Source organism: Solanum stenotomum, chromosome 8, assembly GCF_019186545.1.
Source record: "Solanum stenotomum isolate F172 chromosome 8, ASM1918654v1, whole genome shotgun sequence".
Lineage (NCBI taxonomy): Eukaryota > Viridiplantae > Streptophyta > Magnoliopsida > Solanales > Solanaceae > Solanum > Solanum stenotomum.
Window position 1 is genome coordinate 37,489,651 of NC_064289.1, and position 5,262 is coordinate 37,494,912.

Sequence of the window (5,262 nt, forward strand, 5' to 3'; positions counted from 1 at the left end):
CAGAAGGAGTAGTAAGCATTGGCTTATTAGTATAGAAAATTTAAGCAAAGAACAAATACATACTACAATATTATATTGTATTGTTTAAATTAGCTTTCTTCTTGTTGAATAGAGATATTAACATTTTACATGATTAAAGATATTCTCTCGTCTCATATATATTCATTGTTTGCCTTATTATGAATACACGTATTATATTACTTGTTCACTTATTAATTAAGACAATTAATTAATACATGATGAAAGCTAATGTAAATTAGTTATTGAGGAATTCCCGAATTCTTGAAATTGATATCATTGTTCACAACTTTCTACAATAACATAAGAATTAAATTTACTTTTTCTGAAAAAAATATATAGAAAAAAGAACATATACAATGTTGAAAAAACTAAGAAAATCTTGAAGGAATATTAACAAAACAATTCATATTTTCACGGTTAAAAGTAATTTACCTTAGATTTAAAAAATAATTAGTGTAAGAATAATTTAATAAATTAATCAATAGTATATTTTTTTGTAGAAGTACCTAGGAAAATAATCTCACCCTCTCATATTCCTTTGTACACATGAGATACATCTACTATACCACTTCTAAAATACTGCCGAAAAACGATGGTCAAAAGCGACGGACTGCGTCGCTTATTGATTTTTTTTCAGGATTTTTTTTTTAACAAAAGCGACGGAGTCCGTCGCTTTTTTAAAATTTTCATTTTTTTTAATTTCCAAAAAGCGACGCAGCCCGTTGCTTTTCCAGGAAATTTACATTTTGAAAATCCCAGAAAGGCGACGGACTAATGGACCCTGTCCGTCGCTTTTCTGGAAATTATTTTTTTGAAAAGTCCAAAAAAGTGACGGACTAAAGGACACTGTCCGTCGCTTTTCTGGATTTAAAAAAATATAAAACCAAGAAACGCGACGAACAAAACCACCCTGTCCATTGCTTTTTCTGCACATGCAATTCAATTCAATTCAGCCCAATCAAACACACAACATTATAAAGAAGCTACACAAAACATAAAACAACAAACTTAAGTTAACATTCAAAAGTATCTAAATCACAATTTAAAGACTTATAAAGTCTTTCAAAATGCGTTTCAAAAAGTTCATAAAAGAGACCTAAACTAGGGAGTGCTATCTACAAAATCATTATCCTCGTAACTGTCGTCATCGGTGTCCTCGGCAGGAGAAGATGTTGTAGGCCGACGAGCGAGGTTCATCACTTGTTCTTTGATTTCCTGAACGGTCGCACTCATGCTTTGTTGTTCAGCTACTCTTCTCCGCTCCAACTCTGCCAGTGTCGATGTAAGTTGTGCTATTTGAGCCGATATAGCAGCAATCTGAACACCATCAAGTGCCTCGGCTTGACGTGATGATCCAATACCTTGTAAGCCTGACTAGAGTAGTCTTACATCGTTTCGAGAGACTAGACCATAGACTCTACCCTTATGTGTCCTCCTACGATTTTTCTGTCCAAATTTGGGTGGACAGTTCAGGTGCCATTTGGACCGAACTATCTAGATTCTCAGTGACGTACTGATGAAACTCATTCTGCATATTAAATATAAAAATTGACATCAATATATATACATATCATAAATATATTCACTATTAATATATATTATTCATATTAAATAACTTACAAAAGTTCGTTCGGCCCTTTCCTCCACCCACACATTCAAACCTGACTCATTTTCTTTCTTCTTTACATGAGTCTTCTTGAAAACCTCCGATTCAATGGGAGTGCACCCCAATTCTTTTTCCTATAAATAAAAAACTAAAATTTATCATGATATATATGAATCAACAAATTATTTATTTAAAAGTTTGAATTAGAACTTACCATCTCTCTTGTAATTGTTCTAACGGTCTTTGCACATCTGATGTGCAACAAGCCACCCTTAAGACTGCCTCTAGACTTTTTGGCTTGTTCTGACATTGCATTAAACTTATTTGTGTTCCAATACTAACGCAATTCATCAAAAACATGAGGCAAACATCTAACCCGAACGTTGATCAGTATCCCAAACTTTCTTTAGTCAGCTAGACAATCTCGCAGATGCCCTCCTCTCAAATGTGGTTGCAATGACCAAATTGTACCTCGACTCCCAAAGTACACATAATTTGATTTTTTTTTGAATAGCGTTAATTAGATCGATAATAAAAAAAGTAAAGTATACTAAAATTATTAAACTTAATTAAAAAATATATACATTAAATTCATTAAACATCGCCTGGCGTATACTGTTTGGAATCTCGCTCTAAGAGTAATAAGACTGTGTATAAAGTCTTCTAACATAGTCTTTTAAAGTCAAACATAATAAATATGTTAATTAGTTCATGAATAATATATTAAAGTATAAGAAATAAATAAAATAAACTAACAAATAGATAACAAAACAAACTTACGATGATTCATCCAGCTCAATCACGACTCTACCAAGTCTGTCCTTCTGGCCAGGAGCTAGAGCTGGCATCTCTTCATCTGGTATAACACTAGGTGCAGCTATAGATGAAGGTGATACACCAAGATGCACAAAACGCTGAGTCAATGGAGGCGTACTGGCCATAGCATCTAACTGCTACTAGAATTTCCAATCCTCATGGCAGATAACTGAGGAGATGTACTTGTGGGAGATGGAGCACCATCCGATATCCTACCTGTCGATAAGGGTCGTGGTCGACGAATAGCATGTAAAGGTAGGTCCTCGTAGCGCCGTAGAGGAAATGCCTGTAAAGTAGAGGAAACACTGACTAGTCGTCGATAATTAGGATAATATGCCCGAGGATTTGCCGTACCAAACAGAACATCAAATAAATGAGTATCATGATTGATGCACTCTGGCACAAAAGAAATAGATCCTACAATATCCTCAGGATCTATCTATGGGTCTCCTAGACTTCTTCTTTTTAGCCTTATTAGTTTGGCTAACTCCAAGATGCTCGCGATGTCTATCACCGCCACCGCCTGATGATATCTGTATGCAAATTTACATGTATAATATATAAAAATCACAAATTAAATAAAATTAGCAAAATAAATTAACTTACATATATACTAGCTTTCATTCTACTGCTATTTCTCCTCGCTTGTTTCAATTTCATCATTCTCCGATTCTTCGTCAGTTGTTTCATTTTCAATATTGTCCCATTCTTCATCATTAAATGATTCATTTTCCTCATTCTCGGATATTTCTTCTTCAACATTCATTATCTCATCATGAGATACTTCTTCTAATATGTGTTGAGGATGTTGTAGTGTGGTTTCCAATTCAACATGAACTTGTTGATGAACAATTGCAACATCATTTTGATACGCCATATTTAAGACATTGTCAATTTCCATTCTTCCCACAGACATAATTTTTTATAACAACCCACCAATCAGCTTTGTCTCTACGCAATGGATATGGAGCGTAATACACTTGTTTAACATTTTGTGTAATAATAAAAGGATCATAACTTCTGTATTTCCTGGTGTGCTTAACTTCAATTATATTATGTTGATGGTCCACCTTTGTGCCTCTATCGGATCGGTCAAACCACTCACACCAAAACAATACAATCTTCTTCTTAGGCCAACCTGAATACCTCACTTCAATAATCTCATGAATGACACCATAATAATCAATAGTTTGGCCAGTACCATCAACATCACCTTGTATGTAGACACCGCTATTTTTTGTTTTCTTGTTCCTAGAAACTTCTTCAGTTTGAAAATTAAAACCATTGACACAATACTTATTCATTATCATTATTTGAGATTCAGGTCCAAGTGCTACTTCTTTCATTAATTGCAAATGTTGGACACTTGAGTATTCATTGTAAACTTACGTGATTGTTATTTCAAGTAATATAATTTAGTATAACATAAATATATTATTAAATACTTAGTGATTCAATGTAAGCTTGCACACTTACATAGTTTGTTAGCCATTTGAAAAATTCTCTATAGATAGCTTCATTACTCCATGTGTTTACGAATAAGTTGATCACATATTTTTGATAACATTCAAGTATTTCGTTAGTTAATGAATATTTATTAGTATGTAAACTGATAACATATTTTTAACACTTACTTGAGATATGGTTGAATCTCTGGACAATTAAGCAAAATATGTGTCACAGCTGATTGCATTTCCATATTAATGAAGCCTCGCTTTTCACACTTCTTAGATCCTCGACCATCTTGATTAAAAATTGATATCGATGGAAATAAAGGATCAATATCGCCTTCATCATTGCGATTTGGCCTGTTTCTACTACATGACACATCATCACCAAAGTAATAAGAATAAAAATCACCAGTTTCTCTCCCAATATGACCTTAAACAACTGATCCTTCAATCTTTCCCCTTTGCTTAATCGTTTGCTTGGAACTGCCAATTTTTCTGCATGTATATATGTATATATAGGTCAATAAAAGACTTGGTGAATATATATAACTTAGTGAATATTTCAAATGGATACCTCTCAAATGGATACATCCATCTTGTTTGAACCGGACCTCCAAGGTAGGCCTCTTGTACAAGGTGAATTGGAAGATGCTCCATCACATCAAAGAAACCACATGGAAATATCTTCTCCAACTTAGTAGTAATAACAATAATATTTTCCTCCATCCTGTCTAAACTACTCTCCAACAACTTTCCAGAATACAAATCTTTTTAAAAAAGACTTATCTTTGTTATTGGTTTCCATATCCTTTCGGTTGGATGGCTAAAGGTGATAGGAATTAAAGTTTTCATAAACACATGACAATCATGACTTTTCATACCTATCAATTTTCCTTCATTCATATCTTCCGACTTTCCTCAATTCGAAACATAGCCCTCCGACATCCTCAAATTTTTAACCCACTCACAAATTTCACGTTTCTCATCCAATGTGAATGAAAAGTTGGCTTTGGGCTTAACTATTTTACCATTTTGTAATTCTTGCAGCCATAACTCTTTTCTCCTACCATATTCCTTTATGTCCATTATAGCTTTTGGATTGTCTTTTGTATTACTCTTAACATCCATCCCTGTGTTAAGTAAATTGTCAAAATAATTTTTTCAGTATGCATCACATCAAGATTATGTCATAGCAGATTGTCCTTCCAATATGGCAACTCCTAAAAAATGCTTTGTTTGGTCCAATAATGTTCAACACCATATCCAGGAAGTCTAGAAGGTGAAGCTTCTGTAATTATAGGTAATAGAAAAACTCTCTCCCAAATTTGATGGCCTGTGAGTAATGCAGGTGGGGGGGGGGGGGGGGGG